The 15,889-nt window shown below is 39.3% G+C and overlaps 1 protein-coding gene across 4 annotated transcripts in view; it reads right to left on the bottom strand.

Annotated features, from left to right (window-relative positions):
* The window catches only part of CTNND2 (catenin delta 2), a 906,151-nt gene that overhangs the window by 548,249 nt on the left and 342,013 nt on the right, over nt 1–15,889 (bottom strand). The gene's annotated exons all lie outside the window — the stretch shown is intronic.

Below are 15,889 nucleotides of genomic sequence, written 5' to 3'. Positions count from 1 at the left end.
TCATTTAAAGCCACAGGTGGGAATGAAGCCATCAAAACAAGTATGGCTCACGTGCTTGGACCATGAGAATTGCAAACCAGAAGCATCCTGTGCCTCGGTGTTTGAGGCCATTTTTACCATGTGTGATGCTCTCTCCACACTCGGGTGATCGTTTGGCTTGAGGTGGTCTTCAGTCAATAGGGGTTCCCACACTGGGCTGAAGAAATGACACACCTTCCTTGGAAGATCACACTTCAACCTCAGACTTTAAATAATTCCCACACAGCGGCTGCCAGGAACATAAATCCACAATCAGAAAGTCTCAAACACAAGAGAAAATAAGTCCCTGGGAGCCAGATTTATTGGAAACACGAAGCAGGATACAATTCATGAAGAATGAAGATAATGGAATTGTCAGACTCAGAATATGAAAACAAGCATGTTTAATATATTTAGAGATATAAAGGGGACTTTGAAATGAATAGTTAGAAAAGATCATGTGATATTCCAAGACAAATTTGAGTAAGGACAAACTGAACTAGAAGAAGTGATAATATAGCTTAAAGAAGCATTTCAGACATAGACTAATAGGACTCTCATAATATTGCTGATGGGATCAGAAATGGTACAACTACTTTGGAAATAGTTTGGCCTTCGCTTCAATAGTAAAATGTACACCTAATATAGGACCCAGCCAGTCCTCATGTATTTACCCAATGAAGAGAAAGTATATGTCATGCAAAGACTCGTACACCAGAATTGTTTATAGCAGCTTCATTTGTAGATGGCAAAACTGCAAACAATCCAAGTGTCCAGCAAGAGGTGAACGAAAACACAAACGGCGACCTAGTCAAGCAAAGGGATAATACTCAGCAATGAAGAGGAATGCAGTATTGGTAACCCCAACAGCTAAAATTTTATAGTTCTTTACAATGAAATACTTAGCAAATTAAGAATTAATAGGAATGAGCTTAGATAAAATGAGTCTATTAAGAAAAACTACATTAGACATAGAAGAACACAGCAACGTCATTCATAGCAATATACACCAGAGAGATTTAAAAATAATATATGTATGCATAAAAACTTTTTTTAAAAAAAGATTTTATTTATTTATTTGACAGACAGAGATCACAAGTAGGCAGAGAGGCAGGCAGAGAGAGAGGAGGAAGCAGGATCCTTGCTCAGCAGGGAGCCTGATGTGGGGCTCTGTTCCAGGACCCTGAGATCATGACCTGAGCTGAAGGCAGAGGCTTTAACCAACTGAGCCACCCAGGTGCCCCTGCATGAAAACTTTTATATGAATGTTCATAATGTCCCCAAATAGGAAGAATCTGAATGTCCAACTACTGATTAATGAACAAATAAGGCATGCTACAGCCATACCATGGACTCTTTTTGGGCGATAAAAAAATGAAGGACTGATACAGGGAACAGATGGGTGAACTGTGACAGTATTATGCTGACTCACAGCGCTCATCATAAAAGATTTCATATTACATGATTCCATTTATAGGGCATGTTCAGAAAAGGTAAATATGTAAAGCTGGGGAACTTTTGGGGGGTGATGACAACATTCAAAAATTGATGTGGTGATGGTTGCTAGACTATAAATACCCAAAAGCCATGAAATCTTACACTTCAAAGGAATGACTTGAATGGTATGTGGTTTACATCTCAATAAAGTTGTTGTTTTAAAAAAACCTCCCAGCAGTTCTTAGAGTGAGAGAGATGAAAGGAATCCCATTAACTGGAAAAGGTTGCCTACTCTCCCCCACTTCTCACCAGTACAAAAAGAAAATAAAACGAAGTGAAAGTTAAAAGATTTTAAAAGGAGAGAACACAGTAATCTTCAAAGGTTACTCACAAAAACCCTCAAGAAATCTACAAATTACAGAAGTAGTTAAAAGACTTTATCGAGTTTTCTTAGTATTCAATCAGTATAGAAAAATCAATTGCACTTCCATATAAAAAAGAAACTTTTAGAAGATGCACCCTGTTAAAAAAAATAATGTTTCTGCGAGCGACAAAAACTCTAAGGAGCTAAGAATAAATGAAACAAAGAACAGTGCAAGGACTTTAAGACACGTGCATAAACGTCATTGAGAGATGATAAATAAAATGGACTGACATCAAGTTCACAGACAGGAAGCCTCAAAATAATCAAGCTGTAATTCTCCCTCCATCTTCCCAGAAGTACACCATACATATGTGCAGATTTGACACATGATAGAAATGACACAGTAAGTTATGAGACAAAGGACATTCTACTCAATATAGCTACTGAGACAGTCATTTACATGGAAAAAAAAGAAAATCAAATTTCTACCTTCTGTCATGTCAAAAAAAATCAGCTACAAATGAATTAAAGGCTTTGATGTGAAATGATGAAACTTTATAATTAAATTAAATCACAGGAAATTACCTTGATGCTATCTTAGCAGGTAAGATTCCCCAAACAAGATTCCAAAAAGCAGAAATCGTAACACAGTGATCAACCCTAACAACACCAAGGAAGGCCTTCTGTGCACCTGAGGACACCAGAAGGAGTGAAGAAACACAATCCGGGAGAACTTGGTTGTAGCGCATGCAAGTAACAAAGGATTAATTTCTGAATATACTGAGAATTAAAGGAACTAAGAAAAAAGGAGAAACACCATTAGAATAATGTGCAAGACACGGATCTACGTTTAATGGAAGAATAAACATGATTAGCTAATAAATGTGTAAAAAACTCTATCAGTGCGGAAGTCAGCAAGATACCAACTTCAAACCCACCCCATCTGCGACAACAGGACAAAGGAAAACTTGGGAAATAGCAAGTTTTGCTGCGTAAATGGAGAGTTGGACCATTCGTTGTTGATGGGAATGTACACTGGCACAGCCACTTCTCAAAGCTCTTTGGCATTATGGAGGAATTTAAAGATGTGCAAATCGTACAAGTCGCCCACACTCTCTCTGTGCAGTCCAGGAGAAACGCTAGCATCCCTACACTAGGAGTCCATATGATTATGTCCCATAGTATTCCATATATATATACATATATATGTGTGTGTGTGTGTGTATATATATATATATATATATATATATATATCACATCTTCTTTATTCATTCATCTGTGATGAACATACTATGCAGCCATTAAAAAAAAAAATGGAACTAGAGGGTATTATGCTAAGCGAAATAGGTCAATCAGAGAAAGACAATTATCATAGGATCTCCCTGATATGAGGAATTTGAGAAACAAGACAGAGGATCATAGGGGAAGGGAGGGAAAAATGAAACAAGATGAAGCCAGAGAGGGGAGACAAACCATAAGAGACTCTTAATCTCAGGAAACAAATTGGAGATTGTTGGGGGTTGAGGGAGAAGGATAGGGTTGCTGGGTGATGGACATTGGGGGGAGGGTCTGTGCTATGGTGAGCGCTGTGAAGTGTGTAAGACTTATGAATCACAGACCTGTACCCCTGAAACAAATAATATGTTGTGTGTTAATAAAAAAATACATAGTTAAATTAAAAAAATAATAATTATGTTCTAGGCCATATGTTTCTGAAAGCAAAGCTTGCAAAGCGTGCAAATGTTCTGCTCAAGACCAAGGAGAGAGGAGTTACGGCACAGCCGCAGGGTGAACTAGGAGGCCTCAGTGAAAAAACAGTGTATATGTCCCAAGCACCCCATATTAACATGGATAAATCTGAGCAAAGGTTAAAAAAAGCAAAGTTGAGTTAAAAAAGGCAAGTTGCAAAAAAATATGTAATCTACTTGCGCAAGAATCAAAGACAAGTAAGCTAAATAATATTTTGCAGATTTGCATGCATACACATGGGGAAATATAAAGAAATCCAAGGGAATGAATAGACACACAATGCAGGCCAGTGTTTCTGTCTGAGACAGCACGAGAGGCAGAGAGAGAAAGGCAAGAAGAGTCTCCAAAAACTATCAGTCAATTTCTACTTCCTCCGTAGAGATTTGTAGCATTCTTTAAATCCTGCACTAAAAAATACACTAGATGCTAAAATTGTATACGTCACATATTTTATTATACCCATATATGCCACTTTCTTGAAATATAAGATTTGTTTCTGAACATTTTATCTGTGTAACAATCTTCAAAAACTTCTCTTCATTTCATAACTAAAGTTCTGTTAAGAGACTGGTAACTTTGGGGGCCCCTGGGTGGCTCAGTCAGGTAAGCGGCCGACTCTTGATTTCAGCTCAGGTCATGATCTCATGGTCCTGGGAGCGAGCCCCGTGTCGGGCTCCCCACTCAATGGGGAGTCTGCTCTGGAACTCTCCCTCTTCCCCCTGCCTCTCCCTCTGCTCACACAGGCACACACTCTCTCTCTCGGATTAAAAAAAAAAAAAAAATCTTTAAAAAAATGCTAACTTAAAAAAAATAGGCCATCAATCCATTTTAACGGAGTACTTTCATTTGGAAGTATCTTATCATTGTGCTCAATTAGCATCTCAGAGTTTTATTTTATTTTTTTAACTTTTCTCACTGAAAAGGAAAGAATTCTCCCTGGGAATAATAATGCAAGTTAAATCTTCTGTGAAAAATGGCGAATCAAATCCCTCGACAGAAACACTACCAGCTCCTTTATATCTTATTTCTTAAAATTCCCTTTTTTGAAGTTTTTAATATTTATTTAAAAACTTTCAAATATTCTACGGAGCATTACTTCTTCATTAGTTTATTATTCCTTTGTTCTGACTCCATGAGTTGCACAGAAACTAAGTTCTGATTAATTTTCTCCCGCTGGAATGCTAGTTCATTATCCAAAAATAATAAGTATTTGAAATGGTCAGATTTAAGCCTAAAATACAGCTCTGTATCCCCACCCCAATGAGTAACTTAAATAGAATTGAGCAAATTTAATTCTCTCTCTTGAATCTGGGTCTTGCATTTGCTGTGTTATCGTAGTACTAAATGGTTGATCGTGTACATAAAGGTGAGTTTGACCCACGTTTTGTTTTAGACGCTAAAGAGAGCAACAACTTGAACCAGGGAAAGATCTGGTTATCATCCCTACCACGTCAAGTTACATCCTTCAGGTAGCTGAAGAATGGAGGCAATCTGACAACAGGCAATTTGCTTTCCTCATCCTGGGCTATACTCTCAGTGTCAACTACAATATATTACGAGTATTAAGTCCACGATTTATACGTAACGAACGGGAGGACGGACGGACGGACGGAATGAGATCGTGAGCTCCATCCTTTCATAACAGACAACTTCACAAATTCATGTCCCTATAGGGTTGTCCTTCTGTTGTTGACTCTGGCCACCGACCCACACGGCCATGGGCAATTCATCTCTGAATTAGCAACCAGACACGCAGACATTGGATCGCCATTAGTTTCCAAAATCCCTTAAAGACCCTCGATGTTTTAATAAAAATGCTAACAATTCCAGTGTTCAGGTAACGTCGAGGATTTTTTCTCTCACCTTCGTCTCATTTTGTACCAGGCTGCAAAGGCAGTAAGCAAAGTTCATTAATAGTAGAACGCGGTTGCTCAAAATTATAATGACCTTGAGCAACTATCCACCTGAGGGTCAACAGAGTTTCCAGTGGTGATGAGACCGTGTCCTGACCACCGATATTTCAGTGTGTTATGCTCTTATTATCACATACATATCCCTCACACATTAATTTAAGAACATCACTTTACTGTGGTGTTCTCCGGCAGAGACCGACAATAGTTGAAATATTGTTTTCAGTTAATTTGATATCATCATAATCGCCCCCTAAACAAGCAAAAAAGAAGAGAAGGTATAAATAGCATTTTTCTGTGAAAATGAGGATATTTCCTATTTGTGTATATGACAAGTGAGTCATAACTGCAGTGCTTACACAAAATAATAAATTAATAGGAAGAGAACGAACTCTCACATACTGAATGCTTGGCTCAGTGGCAAACACTACACTAATTGCTTTAAACCTATTTCCACCTTTAATCTTCACTACAAACCTCTCCCGAATGTACCTATAGATAAATGGAGCATCTAGAGGACATTTCCCAATGTCACACGGGTCACAATATGCAGAGCTGAGATCCAGATCCAAAACCTAATGGTTCCACACTCTATGGCGGGCATCACCACCCTATGCCACCTGCTTCAACTGCTGCTTCAACGTCTGTGGGGCATTTGTGATGTGACGGGAACACATGAGTTTCAAAAGACAGAATGAGACCCTTTACCTTAAATGAAGAGTGTCAAAAATGACAAAGTTCTCACAGGTGGATCCCGTCACTCACACATTAGAGAGAAAAGGTTAATTGCTAAATTTTGGCATAGAGATGGCAGTCAATTCCTTAGATCTTTTCCATAAAATCTTGCTGAGAGTTACATTTGCAAATGTGTGCGGAAGACTAAGCAACAATGTATGACAATTTTTAAACTTCCTCCGCTCTTGAGGTACTAAGTACACAGATGTTTGGGAAGACTGGGGCTTATGAATACAGCTTTACTATCAACAAACAGGCAACATCTTTGCTGCCTGCTGCTAACACAGCAATCTCTTAAATTTAAAATTCTATGATACTTTCTCCTGGATAAAGAGGAATTAGAATATATTCACATTCCATGAAGTAAAAAAAAAAAAATCAAAGATTGCTTCTTGCAAATGGGTACTGCTTGCAACAGAAGTGAAGCCCAGTGTTGGTTTAGCCTTCCAAATGTTTACATTAAAAAAAAAAAAGTAATAATTTCACAATTCTATTCTGCCTCCTTTGACACAAGTGCTACACTATAAAACTACCCCCACGGCCACCTCCTGTTCTCCTCATGCATCAACATATCTTATCATGTTTCACCTGCTTATATAAGGCTCTTTTGTGTTTGAGAGTAAGCCCCTGGAGGCCAGGAGCCTTGTCATACTCGTATTTGAAGCATAAAGAGGGCTTACTAACCTGTTAGGCCTTTAGAATTGCCCTATAAGCACTTTTTCCCGTGGGACCAATGATGATGGCTTAAAAGGACCACTCCCCATGACCTTTCAGTGTGGGACCCTCTGTTCTGGTTTCCTAGCTTCACCGTAGTTTTTAGCCAAACTAGAGAACACCGAAAGCATCTGAGGCAGTTTGTACGTTATATGCAGATAAACTTCTTTTAGACTGTGCTTTCCCAAATGTAAAATCCATGCCTTGGCCTAAGTGGAGATGCTTATAATGAAAAAACTACTTCCACGGATATACAGACATCTGCCTTCCTCTGAAGCACCAGATCTATCTGGTACCATCTTGCTATCCTCATTCCTTAATTAGATCTGTTATTCAAGTTCACATAATGTCACCATCTTAAAATAGTCCGATGTGACTCACTGCCCACAGTGGAAGGTGCCAATGGGACGAAGAGCACAGAAGTGGGGAGGAGGAACGACTCAATGCTTCCGCCTCACAGGGGTGGAAACAGAGGCCCAGAAAACCCACATGACCTCCCCAAGGCAACTCTTGAATGTGATAGTTCCAAGACCACGGATATCCTCAAATACACACCACAACACTTTTCCTGTGCTCTCTCCACTGCCTTTCCATCCTAATAATTAGAACATACAATGTTCATGGTGGGCAGCGAGCTGCTGCCATCCCAGTGATGACCACGGAACATCTTTCTTCTTAAGCGAATCGAATGCTCGTTGTTATTTTGTCCCCTGAAATATCACTGGTTGCCAATCCCCTGAAAAGAGCATGAACAATTATAAACCAAAAAAAGTGGGTAAAAGCTCTTGAACACTCAGCATCTGAGCAGAGGCAGAAGGACATGCCAATGCCTTCACCAACGGGCACTTCTACCTCTCATCATATTTAACAGCTAGAGAAAGTAATGAGCGTGCATGTTCTGGTCAATGTCTCCATCACTTGCTGCTCCCGGTCTGAAAAAATATCCGTTCAAAGAGTCACTGGCTTCCAGATTGTCACTGATGGAGCACTTCCTGTCACCGGTGTTGTTAGTGCATCACTGCTCTTCACTTTCCAACCACACCATAGCCCAAGTCTCAGCTCCAGCTCCAGCAGGAGGCCCAGCGACCCGGTGAGTTGTGCGATGAGAAAGGGGTCTTCCACGCTGACGTGGCAGGCTCTGTGACGCTGTCTAATCTATAAAATGAAGAAGGCAAATGTGGTGCCACCTTGACATGCCACTTTAGCCCATCATGAGAGGAACCATTCTTTAGCTCATTGTGAGAGGAACCATTCTATTAGCTTTGGTAGGAAAATTAAGAAAGAGACGCAACAAAAAGATTATCTGTTTATTCATCAAGAAGGAAAAATATATAGGATTCGCTAGTAACAATGTGCGAGGGATGCATACTTCACTTACGTTTCTCATTTAACCTTGGCAAAATTACAGAAAAGTGTTAGCTCCACTATTGTAGATTTTTTAAAAAGTGAATTTTGGGGCAATTAGCAAACCCAGGCAACATCTAAAAACACAGTGATGGGATACAGCTCTAAACTATAAAACTGCCATTTCATCTTTCCGATCCATGAGCTAAAGAAAATGATAAGGATGATAGAAAATACAAAGAACATTCTAGACTGAATTTATAAGGATTTTCAGTTCTGTACCAATCAGAATTTTAAATTGTAAAATTGGTTAGTTTTCCCAAGATATCCTTTACAATACAAAACCTCTAAATAAAATTTATTATATTGTTTTTGGTTTTGTTTTTTAAGATTTTTATTTATTTGAGAGAGAGAGAACATGAGCAGGGGGAAGGGCAGAGGGAGAGGGAGAAGCTGAGTCCCCACTGAGCAGGGAACACAATCACAGGACCTCGGGACCCCAGGACCCTGGGATCAAGATCTAACCCAAAGCCAGACACTTCTTAACCAACGGAGTCACCCAGGCACTCTTGGTATATTGTTTTTAGGTGTAAAGTTAACATTAGTTTTTCAATATGTCATTTTGGAAGGAAATCAGGTTTCAAAATTGATTCAAAAGTGTTAAATACAGTAGTTGCTGTAAGAAATACAGTAAATAATTATAAATACTAGGTACTGACCCGTTTTTAGGACCTACATCAAATCCTCAGGATAGCTGACGATCTGTTACCCTGCAGACATCTAGCAAACCCTGTTTAGTAAGTACTATAGCCTGAACGTTTTTGTCTCTCCCAGTGTTGTATTTGATGTTGAAATCTAATCCTCTCTGTGATGGTATTTGGAGGTGGGGCCTCTGGGACATGATTGGGTTACAGGGTGGAGTTTTCATTAATGGAATTCCTGCCTTCATAAAGGAGGCCTCTGAGAGCTCCCCCACCCCTTGTGCCAAATGAGGACACAGCACAAAGAAAGCTGTCTGTGAACCCAGAACCAGGTCCTCATCAGATACCAAATCTGCTGTGCCCTTGACCTTGGATTTCCCAGCTCCAGAAGCATGAGATAGAAATTCATGTTGCTTATAAGCTACTCAGTCTATGGTACTCTGCTAAAGCAACCTGAAAGACTAAGACAATACAACTAGCATTTTATAAACATAAATATTAGTATAATTTGTCCATTGGCAATTTGCAAGAGAATGCTGAACAGTCTGGGTATAATTAAAAGCAATAATAACATATGTGATTAACACTCTTTACCTCATTTGTGTAAGAATGAGTCTCAGAAATATATTCAGATGAAGGAATTCAAAATACCCATAATCGCTGGGGTCAGGGTGGGGGGTAGAGAGAAAATAAGCACAAAATCAGTCCAAAATGTTTGTATCTCTAGGATGAGAATGGACTGGAGACATTTAGATAGTTATTTAGAACATACATAATTTACAAGGTAATTTAAGACTGAATAACAGCATAATTTACAACATAATTTAAGATTGAGTAGCAGAAAGGTGTATTAACATGTGTACTTGGGGAGTAAAGACACCTGGGTTCAAAAATCAGTGCCTGGTCCTAGCTGTTGGATGCTGGGAGAGTGAATGTCCCTCTCTGAATCTCAGTGTTGTTATCTACAGCTCAAAGTAAATTGCATGATCTATGTAAATCTATAAAAATTGCTCAAAAATACTACCATTATTGTTATTAAAGTTAGGGTACTTGCGTGGCTTAGTCGGTTAAGTGGCTGCCTTCAGCTCAGGTCATGATTCCAGAATCCTGGGATCGAGTCCTGCATCGGGCTCCCAGCTCAGAAGCGAGCCTGCTTCTCCCTCTCCTGCCTACTCCTGCTTTCTCTGTCTCTCATAACTAAATGCATGGGAACTTTAAAAGAATTATTATTAAAGTTATCACTGTTACCATCATCTTCCTGAGATGAGAGTAAAAAGACAAGACTAAGTCAACACCATGCTTAGAGTACATCAAACCAACAGGGCCTGGAGTACGGAGTACTATTCTCACGTGAGAACTAACTAGAATGAATACTGAAATGTGATATTCTGTGATATTCTGATCTGGTAAGGTCAGTATAATATAAATCATTTGATACATGAGATACATATTATATATATCTGGAATATATAGAGATAGAAATCCTTATAGCTTAACAAGACTGGTGCTTTTTCCAAAGCAAAAGCAATGAAAATAACAACAGTAAGAGAAATCCTACAGATCCACTCTTTCATTCCTACATTCATCAAGTGACCAGTTAGCACAAGCTGGCCAAGACTTCGGCATATCCTCCTAGTCTTTGCCCTCCAGGAATTACGGAGAGGCTAGGATAGCATCTGCTTCTATTTCTAGTGACTGAGAAAGCTCAGGAAATTCTCAGTACAGGTGAGCAGGAGGTAGCAGCTTTAAGCCACATTGTGCATTGTCTTACTGGATCAGGAATTCACGGGACACCAGGGTGCCATCTAGAAGTGGCTCAGCACAGTGGACTTGGACTCTAGGCGAGATGGGAAATGCTGGTTCCCTTTTAAAGGAGCAACGACTGTAAGTGTCCCCAGTCTTTCTGGAGTAGAGACCTGAGCAGAAGTGGGATGGTACAGCATGGCGGTGATTCCGGAGGGCCCGGAAAGTGGTCTAGAATATTCTTCTTAATTTACGTAGGAAAAAAAAAAAAAGACTATAATAGGAAATCCTAAAGGAATAATGTTAGCATTAAGAGGAAAGGCTAGGAAAATGGGGAAAAAATTAGTAAGGGGAAAGATGGTAGTACAGGGATTAAGAAAAGAACAAGCATTACAAAGGGACCTGAGAAAATTGGGAACATTTTTGAGGTAGATTTCTGCTCTGGAATTTAATTTGGAAGGAAACAGAGAAACACTTTTTTTTTTTTTTAAGAAATTCGCAATGAAAAAGAAAAACCTCGAAAGTATGTCTATAGTCCCTGTATTTTTTTCCTGTTTTTATATGAAAATGACATTCTAAAAAAAATTAGAAAATACCACTGCAATGTTAATTCTATTACCAACACAATAAATTAAATGTCCTTTCAAATAAATCACTAGGCTTTACTGGACGAGTAGTACTTCAGCTATGTGAGAAATGCTTATATTCTAGTATGGAAACTAATAAAAATAATATTTAATGAAAAAATAAAATTCTTAAAAAAGCAATTAAAACTGATTCAATGTTATTTTTCCTCCTTCTAGCAAACATGTATTCACCAGCATAAGTATCTAGAATCCTGTGGCTTTGAGTGACTGTTACCTTGGGCTAAATGACTTCATCTGGAAATGTGTGTATGTGTAGAAATAACTACATAATAAAAAAATTCATTTGAAAAAACATTTTAAAGTAATTACTTAATTATTTAAGCTATGTGATTTCCAAAATGAAATACTTTGGCAAATTTATTCCTTCTTTATCTTAAAACAGTTAGTGTGAGTACTTGTTTAAATATCGTATCCTGCAGGATAATGAAAAAATGCACATGTTTTACTTATAATTATATGCACATGTGATTTAATTCCTTAAGAAAGTTCAGTGATCATGCTTTTAAATAAATACATTCCATTCTGACAAAAAGTATGTGATTACTTGACTAATGTTTCTTCACCTCTCACTAATTTAACCAGAAATCAACATTTTCTCTGAAATAAGCCTTAATTCTTTGTAAGTGTGCACAAGATTTTTAGACTCTGTTTATAGAATTGCTGGCACTTCAGCTCACAGAAGTTAGCTAATAAAGAGAATGACCTTTGGTAACATGTACAACATTAATTCCTTCTGCATCTACTCTCCTCAAAATGGCAGGCTTTTGTGAAAACTTGTTTGCAAGAAATTCAAAAATTCGTCTGTGGGGAAGAAAGAGTATCATCTTATATAGAGCAAGCAGTTTATATTACATATTGTGTTTTATCTTTTTAAGTATATTCAACTCCAATCAGAGTCTTGGCTATCTATATTATAAAAATGGTGAGGCTAAAGATGACAGCTTTATTTGGTAGTCCTATCCCGCAGTAAATAATGACTCTACTCCACAGTCAACACCTCTATTTCATAGAATCAAAGCCACAGATGATTTTGACACGCCAATCCAAACACATACATACATGCATAAAAAAGTAAAAAAGGGCCATGCATATTAAACTTTTGAATGAAATACTGATGGTCATAGAATAAGGTTTATTTTTCTGAAAACATTTGTAATTCAACTTATTGTAGTATATATCTAGCACAACCAGTTGAAAAGCATCATACACATTTTTCTATTGCCCTATCACTATCCCCAAGTGAGTAGCTTAAAGCAATGTCCTTTTTTTTTTAACTAACGGTTTTGTAAGTTTTGTAAAATTCAGGTAGCATGGTTGGGTTCTCTGTTACCATCCAAGCTTCTCCTGGGCTACTTTTCTTTTTTGAGGTTCAAGGGAATAATCATTCAGGCTGTGAGATGAATTCAGTTCCTTTTGGTTACAGCATCAAGTTCCTCTTCTTCTTGCTGGCTGTCAGTCAGGGACATTCTCAGAAGCCATAGGAATTGCGAATCACATAGCTCCTCCATCTTTAAAGCTGGTAATGGAGAATTTCTTACATGGCAAATCTCTCTAGCTTTGGATTTTTGACTTCTGTTGTTTCTGAGCTTGAGACCATTGTTATAAAACACCATCATCATCATCAAGGTTTCCGAGAGTCAGGCTTTTAAGGCCATAAGTCAGGCCGTAAGATAGGTCTAATTGTGATTTGAACTCAGATCTCCGCCATTGTGTTCTTGCTGCCCGTCGGAATCAGGAATATGATGGGTCATCTACTTTGATTTCATTAAATTCTCAGTAGCACTCCAGAAAATCCCCTTACATTCTCTGAATGAAGGTTAAACATTCTGTGGCAGGGAACTCCTGGAAGGGTCAATACAGTCTCATCCCCAATGCTCTGATAAGTTCTAATGACCCACAGGCAGGGGACACCTGGTCCAATTTGGACAGATCAAGAAGACATTCACGAAGATGTGAGCCCTGGCTGAGTAACTGGATCCACAGGAGGAGGTGACCAAGTGAAAGAAGGAAGACATTCTAGACAGAAGGGATCACCTGGTTAGCGCCCTGAGACGGGAAAGAGCGGTGTGGCTATGGAAGTGGGAAAGAGTCCTTCAAAGACATGGTTTTGCTCTATGTAGTATGCAGCTCAATCACACCCCACATGAGGGACAGATCTGGACAGACTGTAGGCAGAAGGATGAGCCAGAATGTTACTAGAATCTGCAGAGGATATGGCCAAGGCATAGGCACATACAAGTCCTCAGACCATGGGACAGAGAAGAGCAGTGCATGGCCCGCAGCGTTCGAGGGAAAGGATGGCTTATAGCGCTGCCAGACCGAGAGCGTGCACAGGCCGAGACCTGAGCGATGGGCAGAGCCACGTAATCCCAGCTGGCCAGGGGGTGAGAATGAGCTACTAAGCAAGGGGATCTGATCATGACCGTAAATAAAGGGCATCATCTGGATGAGTAATGTCCCTGACTAGGTCTGGCTGGTTCTGAGGAATCCGGGAGAAAGGACAGAACCAAACTTTCTCACGGGAAGAGAGCAGGTTCCAACAGCATGGAAAGGACTGGGCTGGAAACAGTAGGAAAGCCAAGATAGGAAGGATATAAGGCACATGGTGGGTCCGCAGGTGCCAGAAGAAGCACCAGTAATTCCTCTGTAGAAGAACCAGTAACACTAAACCCGCTCATTGATCTGAATTCCGGAAGCCTCAGCACCCAGGATGTTTAGCAAAGTCTGTGAAGAGTCAGAGAGGCCACCATGTTCCTATTTGTGCTAAATGTGTCCTGGCTGCCTGGATGCAGGGGCTGACGAGCTGTGACGCGGGTAGCTCCCGCCTCCCCTTCCCCAACCTCTCCGTGTTCTCACGTGTCCACTCGTGGACTATTACACTGTAGACTGCTACAAATGCACACTAATAAAAGTTGTTCAAAGAATTTCAAAGGTCAATGTGATGGCCAGGAAGAAGGTCTTAGGAATCAGATAGAGAATTTCCTATCATCAGTAAAAGGCAGGCAAACACTAAACTCTATTTACTAGCCATTTTTACCACTTATATTAAAAAGTCTGAAAGCACTTGATTTTCTTTCATTTCCTCTAAGAAGCTCTCTTTTCCCCTCCCTAGTATCCCTAAGAATTAGGAAACAACATCTAAAGTATCAAAGGTGTCTTTACCTGTTCTCCCTTTTCAAAAAAATTGTTTATATTCTATTTTTAAAATTTTTTAAAATATTCCTTTTGATGTGCTAACTAGGTTAGTCTATTGTGCTTAATAAGGACTGGAATTTCCAAAGGAGCATTTCTGAAGCCAAGCAAACAACTAGGCTATGATAAATAAAAGAACAGTGGAAGCTATGTATTAGACTTTCCTCCAGTGAATTATCAGTAAATTGCTTGTATTATTCAAGTGCAGATTCATACATTAGAGATTTCCAATATACAAAATAATCAGGCTTAATGAAAACTGACATCATATAGCTATCTGACAAGGAGAAATAATTAGGTAGTGTCATCTGCACTTAGCACTATCATTTACTACTTTTTTTTTTTTTTTAACCCAGGATTATTGTGTATCATGGGCTGAGAGCCAGGGGTACAGGATATAGAATAAAGAATCAAAAGTTGTTGGGGCTGGGGCGCCTGGGTGGCTCAGTGGGTTAAGCCACTGCCTTCAGCTCAGGTCATGATCTCAGGGTCCTGGGATCAAGTCCCGCATCAGGCTCTCTGCTCAGCAGGGAGCCTGCTTCCCTCTCTCTCTCTCTGCCTGCCTCTTCATCTACTTATGATTTCTCTCTGTCAAATAAATAAATAAATAAAATCTTAAAAAAAAAAAAAAAGTTGTCGGGGCTAATTTTTCTGTCTACTTCTGCAGCTCAACGTGGGTTCCATTCAAGATACCTTGGATGGAAAGAAGATACCTAAGGAAAGAAATCAATTCAATCAAATCAAATGAGGGAGGAGGAAAGTTCTTAAGAATTAAAAAGGTAGTCTCATAGAGGCAACCTCTGAAATGCAGCCAGGTCGAATGGGAAGTGAGCTAGCATGTTTATCCTTCAGGAACAACATGGCCTCTCTGCTGGGCTACTATCTCTCACCACAGTCCCCTCAACTGGCTCATAACCCACACAGCCACCATCTCCTACACCTGCCATCAGAGGTCACCCATTTTAGGACACTTATCTCACCTTCTCAAGAGTAAGACCAATTTCTTACAAGTCCATCACTGGATGAAATCAGATTATTTGTTTCTGACCCAATCAGAAGTTGGAAATTGAAGCACAGGATGTAATATGGTCCCCTAGACCTGTGCCGAGCTGGGGCTGGGGAGGGAAGGGGATGAAATGAAATAAAAGATGTACAGTGTGCAAAAATATCAAACAGAAAGGTAGAAATAAGAATGGAAAAAGGTAATCTGACCAATAGAGAAACAAGGGTTTCAAAGCAAAGTAGATGTTGATTCAGTGGTGTGTGTGGACCTAGGAACCTAACAGTCTTAGCTTCTTAGGAAGTAGAAAAAAAACCTCACCTTTAACCAAAAGC

This window comes from Neovison vison, chromosome 1, assembly GCF_020171115.1.
Source record: "Neovison vison isolate M4711 chromosome 1, ASM_NN_V1, whole genome shotgun sequence".
NCBI lineage: Eukaryota > Metazoa > Chordata > Mammalia > Carnivora > Mustelidae > Neogale > Neogale vison.
Note: the sequence above shows the minus strand (reverse complement) of the source record. Positions and strands in the feature narration are given on the sequence as shown.